Source organism: Arachis stenosperma, chromosome 7 (assembly GCF_014773155.1).
Source record: "Arachis stenosperma cultivar V10309 chromosome 7, arast.V10309.gnm1.PFL2, whole genome shotgun sequence".
In the NCBI taxonomy this organism is placed as follows: Eukaryota; Viridiplantae; Streptophyta; class Magnoliopsida; order Fabales; family Fabaceae; genus Arachis; species Arachis stenosperma.
In genome coordinates, this window is record NC_080383.1 from 62,659,002 (window position 1) to 62,671,352 (window position 12,351).

At 39.5% G+C, this 12,351-nt stretch overlaps 1 non-coding gene across 1 annotated transcript; it reads left to right on the forward strand.

The window, feature by feature from the left end:
• Positions 1-11,735: 11,735 nt before the first annotated feature.
• On the forward strand, positions 11,736-11,843 carry LOC130942673 (small nucleolar RNA R71). The gene has a single exon (XR_009071237.1). It is a non-coding gene; the product is annotated as a small nucleolar RNA R71 (small nucleolar RNA).
• Positions 11,844-12,351: the final 508 nt, after the last annotated feature.

Consider the following 12,351-nt stretch of genomic DNA (forward strand, 5'->3'; position numbering starts at 1 on the left):
AATATTTTTAGCATTTAATTTGTAATCAGCAAGCTGTGTTTTTAACCATAAAAGCTGAGAACAGCAAGAAGAAGCAGCTATATACTCAGCCTCTGCAGTGGATAAGGCCACTGTTGGTTGCTTCTTACTTGACCAAATATTTAAGGACTTTCCAAGGAAGCAACATAAACCAGAAGTGCTCCTTCTATCCACTCTGTCACCAGCAAAGTCTGCATCACAATAACTAACTGCAGAAAAATCATCAGTCTTAGGATACCAAAGACCAAAGTTGGATGTGCCATGAACATATCTAATGATCCTTTTAACCGCAGAAAGATGTGACTCCTTAGGTTTGGATTGGAACCTAGAACACAATCCAACACTTTGCACAATATCGGGTCTAGAGGAGGTTAAGTACATAAGAGAACCAATCATCCCTCTATACCTAGTCTCATCAACATCTTTCTCATTTTCTCCCTTATCCAATTTAGAATTCGGGTGCATGGGAGTTCCCATGGTTTTGGCATTTTCAAGACCAAATTTCTTAACTAATTCCTTGGCATACTTTTCTTGATGAATGAAAATACCATTTTCAGTTTGTTTAATCTGTAGCCCAAGGAAAAAATTAAGTTCACCCATCATACTCATGTCAAATTCACTTGTCATGAGCTTTCCAAATTCAGTACAAAGGGATTCGTTTGCTGATCCAAAAATAATGTCATCAACATATATTTGGACTAAAATAAAAGAATCATTAGAATTTTTGATAAATAGAGTTGTATCAGTGGTGCCTCTTTGAAAACTATTTTTTAAAAGAAAAGAGCTAAGTCTCTCATACCAAGCTCTAGGAGCTTGTCTTAAACCATAGAGAGCTTTAGACAATTTAAAAACATGATTAGAATGCTCTTTATTTTCAAAACCAGGAGGCTGCTCTACATATACTTCTCTATCTATCACACCATTTAAAAATGCACATTTCACATCCATTTGGTATAATTTAAAACCACAAAATGCAGCATAGGCTAGGAGAAGTCTAATGGCTTCCATTCGTGCAACAGGGGCAAAGGATTCATCAAAGTCTATTCCTTCTTCTTGGTCATATCCTTGTGCCACTAGCCTTGCCTTGTTTCTTGCAATGCTACCATCTTCTCCCAACTTGTTCCGGAATATCCACTTGGTGCCGGTCACTTTCTTTCCACTTGGCCTTGGAACCAACGTCCACACTTGGTTCTTTTCAAACTCAAGAAGCTCATCCTCCATAGCCTTGATCCAAGAGGGGTCACTAAGGACTTCCTTGACGTTTTGAGGCTCCATTTGTGAGAGGAGGGCAATGTTTGAACCTTCATTTGCCTTTCTAGTGGAAGACCTAGTTTGCACTCCATGAGAGACGTCCCCAATTACAAATTCTTCAGGATAATTCTTCAAGAATCTCCATTCACGAGGTTTGGTGGACTTGGAGGCAGATTCGGTCACCAATGGATTCTGTATGATGCTGTCTGCAGAATTTCCTTCAGATTCATGAGACAAAATAGAATTGTCTCTTGAATTTTCAGCATTTGCTGTTTCTGGTTCAGCTTGTCCGGAGTTTTCTTTTTCATGATTCTGAGCAGCTTCATCATCCTTTTGAGCTTGATTTCCTACATCACCATCTTCCAAAATGCTTTGCACCAAGTTAGTATCACAAAATGTAACATGTATGGATTCTTCAATAATTCTAGCATCTTGATGATAAACTCTATATGCTTTACTAGTTGTGGAATATCCTACAAACAAGCATTCATAAGCCTTTGGATCAAATTTTCCCAAATTTTCTTTGTTATTCAAAACAAAACATTTGCATCCAAAGATGTGCAAGTAATCTAAGTTTGGTGGGTAGCCTTTCCAAAGTTCATAAGGGGTTTTCTTCAAAAATTTCCTTATGATTGTTCTATTCAAAATGTGGCAAGCCGTGTTAACCGCTTCAGCCCAAAGGAATTTTGGAACATTACTCTCACAAAGCATAGCTCTTGTCATCTCTTGTATGCTTCTATTTCTTCTTTCCACAACACCATTTTGCTGTGGTGTTCTTGGACAAGAGAAGTTGTGAGATATTCCAAATTCCTCACAAAAGGATTCAAACAAATTATTTTCAAATTCAGTTCCATGATCACTTCTTATAGAAGAGATTTTCAAATCCTTTTCATTTTGAATTTTCTTGCAAAAAGGTTCAAAGGCCGAAAAGGCTTCATTTTTGTGTGCAAGAAATAAAACCCAACCAAACCTAGTATAGTCATCCACAATTACTAAACCATAATGTTTACCACCTAGGCTTTGAGTTCTTGTTGGACCAAATAAATCAATGTGTAGCAACTCAAGTGGTCTCTTAGTAGAGATGTCTTCCTTAGGTTTAAAAGAACTTTTTGTTTGTTTTCCCATTTGGCAAGCATCACAAGTGATGTCTTTGTCAAATTTTATCAAAGGAAGACCTCTCACTAATTCTTTCTTTACAAGTTTGTTTATTTGAAACATACTTGCATGGCCCAATCTCTTGTGCCATAACCACTTTTCAGAATCTTTAGAGTGGAGACACGCTATATTTTGATCTTTTAGTTCATCAAGAGTAAGTCCATACATATTATTGAAATGCTTGGCAACAAAAATCACTTCATTTGTCTTTTCATTTACAACACAGCATTCAAGCCTTTTGAAAATAACTAAATATCCTAAATCACACAACTGACTTATGCTCAAAAGATTGTGCTTTAAACCACATACCAAAAGCACATCATCAATGAAAGTAGATTGCTCATTACCTACTTTTCCAACAGCAATGATTTTACCTTTACCATCATCTCCAAAGGTCACAAAACCTCCATCATACTTATTTAGTTTGATGAAGTAGATTGACCTTCCTGTCATGTGCCTTGAACATCCACTATCCATGTACCACATGTCCTGTTTGTTCTTGGATGCTAGGCAAATCTGCATGAAGAGTTTCAAGTAGCTTTAGGTATCCAAACTAATTTGGATCCTTTGAAGTTAATCCATCTTGGTTGCCCAAGTGCATTGAAATCACAAACAACATTGTAAACTTTGTTTTCTACAACTCTCTTTTCAATGAAGCATTGTGCATATGAGTGACCAAATTTCTTGCAATTAACACAATGATTTTCTGATGTGTGCCGCTGAAATTGAGGTGAGTTATATTGCTTGAAATGATTAAAAGGTTGGAATTTTCTGGTTTTTGGATGGGATGCATTTCTTTTGACAAACTGATTTTTGTTATAATTATTTCTCTTTGAAAAAATGTTTTCACCAGAATCTTTTTGAATATTTTTACCTTTCAAAAATGAGGTTTTATTGTAAAATGGTGGTTTCTTGAAAACATCCTCATTTTTCGAAATGTAACCCAAACCTGGCCGGTTTGAACTTGGTTCAGTTTTTGGTGAATGCTCAGTTTCACTTGTGTATACTTCATCAAATTTTTCTTCAAATGTTGGAGCATTTTCAACACCAACTTTGTTTGGTATAGTTTTAGTATTTGATGAAGAAGCCACAAACTTTATAGTGGAGATATTGGAAACTGCATCTTCCTTGGCTATGTAGCCTAAACCAGATTTTTCAAACAATGGTCTTTGATTTGCAAGTAATTTGTCCAAGTTACTTGAACCTTGAGCAAATTTTGCTAAGTCACCATTCAACCTTTTAATTTTATCATTTAATCTTTCATTTTCAGCAATCAACTCATGAGAAGGATCCACAATGTGCTTTCCTTTTAATTTTTCAAGTTCAGATTTTAGAAATCTGTTTTCTTCAATGATGTCCAAAGCACATTCAGTTTCCTTCACTTTTTCTTTTAAAAAATTATTTTCAGCTCTTAGCACATCTCTTTCAGATCTGCATTCATTGTATTTGTCAAGCAGTTTTGAGGTCTTTAAGGTAAGATCATCAATAATAGCATGCAAGTCCTCAATGGTCAAATCATAATAATTTACCTCATCAAGATTGTTGTTTCCAGCCATGAAGCAGTCTTTGTTATCTCCTTCTGATTCTTCTTCTTCATTTGAGTCATTCTCAAGATCCTCCCAAGCTGCCATGAGTACTCTCTTCCTTTCCTTCTTTCATTTGTCCTCCTTTTTGAGCTTTGGACAGTTTGACTTGAAGTGTCCAGCCTCCTTGCAATGATGACACGTCACCTTGCTCAAGTCTATCTTGTGCTCCTTTGAACTTGAGCCCTTGTATTTGCCTTTGCTCTTTAACATCCTTCTAAATCTCCTAGCAAAAAATAAAAGCTCGTCATCTGAAATACCATCACTTGACTCACTCTCTTTCGGTTCTATTTGTGACTTAAGGGCTATTCCCTTTTTCTTTGAGTCTGTGTTTGTGTGTGTGGCTTCATAGGCAAGGAGTTTTCCTCTCAGCTCATCATAGGTTATGGGACTTATGTTGTTACTCTCGGTTAGGACAGTGGCAGTGTTTTCCCACTCTTTTGTGAGGCTTCTAAGGAGTTTTCTCACCAATGTTTGTTCTGCATAGTTTGTACCCATAGCATCAAGGTTGTTGATTATGATTGAGAATCTCTCAAACGCTTCATCAATGCTTTCTCCATCCTTCATGCTAAACATCTCGTACTCTTTTCGCAGCATATCAATCCTCGTTTCTTTTACTTGTTTAGTGCCTTCGTGTGTAACCTGGAGTTTTTCCCAGATTTCTTTGGCTGTCTTGCATCTAGACACCTTCCGGTATTCTTCAAAGCTGATAGCACAGTGAAGAAGGTTGATTGCTTTAGCATTCAGCTCTATCTTCTTCTTGTCATCTTCATTCCATTCAGCTTCTTCTTTTGGAGTCACCACTCCATCAGCACTTGTTTTTGTTGGGATCTTTGGGCCGCTCACAACGATCTTCCATAGGTTGTAGTCAATGGATTGGATGAAGATCCTTATCCTTTCTTTCCAGTAGGAATAGTTCTTCCCGTTAAAGAAAGGTGGTCGGTTGTTTGACTGACCTTCAGTGAGGGTGTAGGCAACTGTGGTTGTGCCCAAGTTGTTCGCCATTGGATCTTTGCTCCAAGCGGTTAAGCTTGATTCTTGAGACCTTAGCTCCTGATACCAATTGAAGGTTGTAGTAGGCTTAGAGAAGGGGGGTTGAATCTATGCCTTCCTTTTTAAGTTGCTGTTTTGACCCTTTTTAGTAAAAGTTACAAATCTGATTCTGTTTGAACTCAGCAGCGGAAATTTATGAGACAATTTATTTTTGTCTCATGAATATCAGAAAACAGAACATGACAGAGAAGAAAAAGCTAACACCAGCATATATCCTGGTTCGGTTGCTTTGTGCTATGCAACCTACATCCAGTCTCCTCCACAAATATGGAAGAATTTCACTATAGTTAACAGTATTACATACACCAATTTCACACTCAAGTTCTAACCTAACTTGACATTGGCTATGCAAATACCTAACTATTTACTCTTAGTGCTAACCCAACTAAGAAAGGGATACCAAACAGGTACAAGATACAAGACACTTAACCAACCTAAAGAAATCTGAAAATAACTCTAGGTTTTTCTCTCAAGTGTATCTCTCAGCCTTTTTTCACTCATGGCTTTTTCTTAAGCTTTCTCACTTTGCCTTTTCTCTCAAGAAATTACAGAAAGATAAGCTTAGAAAAGTACATCACAATCAGAAAAACATGAAGGAGATTGACTTCATCAACAGCCTCTGTGCTATGCGAAAAACCATATTAGCAAGCCTCTGATTTAGTTCTTCATACTGGCGGAATGCACCTTTGAATTGGTTACACTGTCCAGTTAGTTGAACTTCTTCAAAGAGCTCTCTCAGAACAATCACCTCAAGTTCACTGGTTATCTCTCCTTGCTTCAGAATGAACAACAAGCTTCTTTTTATCTCCTTGCATGTTCCTTGGTTCTTCCTCCAAGGTCAACATCTTGAGCCTTGAGCTTCACCAACTCACAAGCTCACTTTTTCTTCTCAATCATCAAAGTAGAACCTTTCCTTCTGACTTGTCCAACTTGACCGAAAGCCACAAAGGAGTAACCGAAATTGTTTTCCAATGGTCAACCAAATCTGAACCATAGAGATGCAACTTGGTCCCCAAGAATCTCTTGTGACCGTGGATTTGTAGCAGTGAGGAACAGAGATCAACTTTTTCTTTGAATGCCATTTTCGGATAGAACAGAGAGTAGGGAAGAAAGGATGAAGATCTGATGCATGCAAGATGAGATGGATTACCTTTCTTAAGCTTGATTTGTATTAGATTTTCTGCTTGAGCTTTTGTGCTTCAAGCCTAGATTTTTCTCTTTCTTGCTTCTTTGGTTACTGGCTTATGGAGGAAGCTTTTCTTCTCTTTCTCTTTCCTACTTTACTGAAGTCTTGATGTGACTTGATTAGAGAGGAGATGAACGTTGCTTTGGTTGGAGCAAGATGGTGGGAAATTGAAAACAATTTCAAGCTTGGATCGGGTTCTTCTCTTTTTGGCCCGGTGTCTTGCTATGCTTCTTTGTTTGATATGAATGACTTGGGCTTGTCTTTATTCACACTTTCCATTCAGTCCATTAGCTTTGTTTTGTTATTCATTCAACTTGGGCTGCCAAAAATGAAGTATGACCTGCAACATAACATAAATAATTAGCAATGTGTACTTATTGGTGCACGAAATTGTAATCACTACAACTTCGCACAACTAACCAGCAAGTGCACTGGGTCGTCCAAGTAATAAACCTTACGCGAGTAAGGGTCGATCCCACGGAGATTGGTGGTATGAAGCAAGCTATGGTCACCTTGTAAATCTCAGTCAGGCAGACTCAAATGGGTATAGATGATGAACGAAAATAACATAAAGATAAAGATAGAGATACTTATGTATATCATTGGTGTAAGAGCTTCAGACAAGCATATGAAGATGCCTTCCCTTCCGTCTCTCTGCTTTCCTACTGTCTTCATCCAATCCTTCTTACTCCTTTCCATGGCAAGCTCGTGTAGGGTTTCACTGTTGTCAGCAGCTACCTCCCATCCTCTCAGTGAAAGCGATTGCATATGTCCTGTCACGGCATAGCGGAATTCAGCTGTCGGCTCTCGGTCAGGCCGGAATAATATCCATCGATACTTTTGCGTCTGTCACTAACGCCCTAGCCTGCTAGGAGTTTGAAGCACGTCACAGTCATTCAGTCATTGAATCCTACTCAGAATACCACAGACAAGGTTTAGACCTTCCGGATTCTCTTGAATGCCGCCATCAGGTCCTGCCTATACCACGAAGATTCCGATTAAAGAATCCAAGAGATATTCACTAGAGCCTTGATTGCTTGTAGAACAAGAATGGTTGTCAGTCACCTTGTTCATGGGTGAGAATGGTGATGGGCGTCAATCATCACCTTCATCAAGTTGAAGAACAAGTGATATCTTGGACAAAGAACAAGTGGAATTGAATGGAAGAACAATAGTAATTGCATTAATACTCGAGGTACAGCAGAGCTCCACACCTTAATCTATGGTGTGTAGAAACTCCACCGTTGAAAATATATAAGAACAAGAGTGATCATTGGTTTCGGCCCCAGAAAGGGGACCAGAAGAACCAAGATGAAAATACAATAGTAAAAGGTCCTATATATAGAAAACTAGTAGCCTAGGGTGTACAGAGATGAGTAAATGACATAAAAATCCACTTCCGGACCCACTTGGTGTGTGCTTGGGCTGAGCAATGAAGCATTTTTCGTGTAGAGACTCTTCTTGGCGTTTAACTCTCGTTTTGGTGCCAGTTTGGGCGTTTAACTCCCATTCTTGTGCCAGTTTGGGCGTTTAACGCTGGGAATTCTGAGGGTGACTTTGAACGCCGGTTTGGGCCATCAAATCTTGGGCAAAATATGGACTATCATATATTGCTGGAAAGCCCAGGATGTCTACTTTCCAACGCCGTTGAGAGCGCGCCAATTGGGCTTCTGTAGCTCTAGAAAATCCACTTCGAGTGCAGGGAGGTCAGAATCCAACAGCATCTGCAGTCCTTTTCAGTCTCTGAATCAGATTTTTGCTCAGGTCCCTCAATTTCAGCCAGAAAATACCTGAAATCACAGAAAAACACACAAACTCATAGTAAAGTCCAGAAAAGTGAATTTTAACTAAAAACTAATAAAAATATACTAAGAACTCAACTAAAACTACTAAAAACATACTAAAAACAATGCCAAAAAGCGTACAAATTATCCGCTCATCACAACACCAAACTTAAATTGTTGCTTGTCCCCAAGCAACTGAAAATCAAATAAGATAAAAAGAAGAGAATATACTATAGACTCCAAATTATCAATGAAACATAGCTCAAAATTAGATGAGCGGGACTAGTAGCTTTTTGCCTCCAAACAGTTTTGGCATCTCACTTTATCCTCTGAGGTTCAGAATGATTGGCTTCTTTAGGAACTTAGAATCCAGATAGTGTTATTGATTCTCCTAGTTAAGTATGATGATTCTTGAACACAACTACTTATTGAGTCTTGGCTGTGGCCCAAAGCACTCTGTCTTCCAGTATTACCACCGGATACATACATGCCACAGACACATAATTGGGTGAACCTTTTCAGATTGTGACTCAGCTTTGCTAAAGTCCCCAATTAGAGGTGTCCAGGGTTCTTAAGCACACTCTTTTTGCCTTGGATCACAACTTTATTTCTTTCTTTTTCTTTTCTTTTTCTTTCTCCCTTTTTTTTTCGTTTTTCTGCTTCTCTTTTTTTTTCTTTTTTTTTTGTATTCACTGCTTTTTCTTGCTTCAAGAATCATTTTTATGATTTTTCAGATCCTCAGTAACATGTCTCCTTTTTCATCATTCTTTCAAGAGCCAACAATTTTAACATTCATGAACAACAAATTCAAAAGACATATGCACTGTTCAAGCATACATTCAGAAAACAAAAGTATTGCCACCACATCAAACTAAATAAGCTAGTTTTAAAGATGAATTTGAAATCCTGTACTTCTTGTTCTTTTGTGATAAAAACAGTTTTCATTTAAGAAAGGTGATGGATTCATATTCATAGCTTTAAGGCATAGACACTAAGACACTAATGATCATAAGACACAAACATGGATAAACATAAAGCACTAAAATTCGAAAAACAGAAAAATAAAGAACAAGGAGATTAAAGAACGGGTCCACCTTAGTGATGGCGGCTCTTTCTTTCTCTTGAAGATCCTATGGAGTGCTTGAGCTCCTCAATGTCTCTTCCTTGTCTTTGTTGCTCCTCTCTCATGATCCTTTGATCTTCTCTAATTTCATGGAGGAGGATGGCATGTTCTTGGTGCTCCACCCTTAGTTGTCCCATGTTGGAACTTAATTCTCCTAGGGAGGTGTTCAGTTGCTCCCAATAGTCTTGTGGAGGAAAGTGCATCCCTTGAGATATCTCAGGGATCTCATGATGAGAGGGGTCTCTTGTTTGCTCCATCTTCTTCTTAGTGATGGGCTTGAGGTCAGGCCTTCTCAGTTGAACCGGCTTTGGATGCCATAAATGGTTATGGAAAAACAAAAAGCAATGCTTTTACCACACCAAACTTAAAAGGTTTGCTCGTCCTCGAGCAAAAGAAGAAAGAAGAGAGTAGAAGAAGAAGAGATGGAGGAGATGGAGGTGGTGAAGAGGTATTGAGGTGAATAGAAGAAGAGAGAGTGGTAGGGTTGGTGGGGATCCTGTGGGGTCCACAGATCCTTAGGTGTCAAGGAAAAGTCATCCCTGCACCAAATGGCATCAAAATCCACGTTTTGAGCCATTTCTGGCGTTAAACGCCGGGCTGGTGCCCATTCCTGGCGTTTAACGCCAGGTTCTAGCCCTTTTCTGGCGTTTAACGCCAGTCTGGTGCCCCTTTCTGGCGTTAAACGCCCAGAATGGTGCCAGACTGGGCGTTAAACGCCCAACTGCTAGGCTTACTGGCGTTTGAACGCCAGCAGCATCTTCCTCTAGGGTGTGCTGTTTTTCTTCCTGTTTTTCATTCTATTTTTGCTTTTTCAATGGATTTTGTGACTTCTTATGATCATCAACCTACAAAAAAAACATAAAATAACAAAGGGAAATAGATAAAATATAATCATTGGGTTGCCTCCCAACAAGCGCTTCTTTAATGTCAGTAGCTTGACAGAGGGCTCTCATGGAGCCTCACAGATACTCAGAGCAATGTGGGAACCTCCCAACACCAAACTTAGAGTTTGAATGTGGGGGTTCAACACCAAACTTAGAGTTTGGTTGTGGCCTCCCAACACCAAACTTAGAGTTTGACTGTGGGGGCTCTGTTTGTCTCTGATTTGAGGGAAGCTCTTCAAGCTTCATCTCCATGGTGACAGAGGGATATCCTTGAGCCTTAAACACAAAGGATTCTTCATTCACTTGAATGATCATTTCACCTCTATCAACATCAATCACAGCCTTTGCTGTGGCTAGGAAGGGTCTGCCAAGGATGATGGATTCATCCATGCATTTCCCAGTCTCTAGGACTATGAAATCAGTAGGGATGTAATGGTCTTCAATCTTCACCAAAACATTCTCTACAAGTCCATGAGCTTGTTTTCTTGAGTACAGTTGTCTGCCATCTCTAATGAGATTCTTGCAGCTTGCACCTCAAAGATCCCTAATTTCTCCATTACAGAGAGGGGCATGAGGTTTACACTTGACCCTAAGTCACACAAGGCCTTCTCGAAGGTCATGGTGCCTATGGTACAAGGTATAGAAAACTTCCCAGGATCTTGCCTCTTTTGAGGCAGTTTCTGCCTAGACAAGTCATCCAGTTCTTTGGTGAGCAAAGGTGGTTCATCCTCCCAAGTCTCATTTCCAAATAACTTGTCATTTAGCTTCATGATTGCTCCAAGGTATTTAGCAACTTGCTCTTCAGTGACATACTCATCCTCTTCAGAGGAAGAATACTCATCAGAGCTCATGAATGGCAGAAGTAAGTCCAATGGAATCTCTATGGTCTCATTTTGAGCCTCAGATTCCCATTGTTCCTCATTGAGGAACTCAGAGGAGATTGGTACACGCCCACTGAGGTCTTCCTCAGTGGCGTCCTCCTCCTCTCTTTCCTCTCCATATTCGGCCATGTCTATGGCTTTGCACTCTCCTTTTGGATTTTCTTCTGTATTACTTGGGAGAGTGCTAGGAGGGAGTTCAGTAACTTTCTTGCTCAGCTGACCCACTTGTCCTTCCAAATTTCTGATGGAGGACCTTGTTTCATTTATGAAACTTTGAGTGGTCTTTATTAGATCAGAGACCATTGTTGCTAAGTCAGAAGTATTCTGCTTAGAACTCTCTGTCTGTTGCTGAGAAGATGATGGAAAAGGCTTTCTATTGCTAAACCTGTTTCTTCCACCATTATTGTTATTGAAACCTTGTTGAGGTCTCTCTTGATTTACCTCTTCCATTGAAGGGTTCTCAGGATCATAAGCTTCTTCCTCAGATGAAGCTCCCTTAGTACTGCCAGGTGCATTTTGCATTCCAGACAGACTTTGAGAAATCAAATTGACTTGTTGAGTCAATATTTTATTCTGAGCCAGAATGGCATTCAGAGTATCAATCTCAAGAACTCCTTTCTTCTGACCAGTCCCATTGTTCACAGGATTCCTTTCAGAAGTGTACATGAATTGGTTATTTGCAACCATTTCAATTAGCTCTTGAGCCTCTGTAGGCGTCTTCTTCAGATGAAGAGATCCTCCAGCAGAGCTATCCTAAAGACATCTTGGATAGTTCAGAGAGACCATCATAGAAAATACCTATGATGCTCCATTCAGAAAGCATGTCTGAGGGACACTTTCTGATTAATTGTTTGTATCTTTCCCAAGCTTCATAGAGGGATTCTCCATCCTTCTGTCTGAAGGTTTGGACTTCCACTCTAAGCTTACTCAATTTTTGAGGTGGAAAGAACTTTGCCAAGAAGGCACTGACTAGCTTTTCCCAAGAGTCCAGGCTTTCTTTAGGTTGAGAATCCAACCATATTCTAGCTCTGTCTCTTACAGCAAAAGGGAATAGCATAAGTCTATAGACCTCAGGGTCTACCCCATTAGTCTTGACAGTGTCACAGATTTGCAAGAACTCAGCTAAGAACTGATGAGGATCTTCCAATGGAAGTCCATGGAACTTGCAATTCTGTTGCATTAGAGAAACTAATTGAGGCTTAAGCTCAAAGTCGTTTGCTCTAATGGCAGGGATAGAGATGCTTCTCCCATAGAAGTCGGGAGTAGGTGCAGTAAAGTCACCCAGCACCTTCCTTGCATTGTTGGCATTGTTGTTGTTTTCGGCTGCCATGTGTTCTTCTTCTTTGAAGAATTCGGTCAGGTCCTCTAAAGAGAGTTGTGCTTTGGCTTCTCTTAGCTTTCTCTTCAAGGTCCTTTCAGGTTCAGGGTCAGCT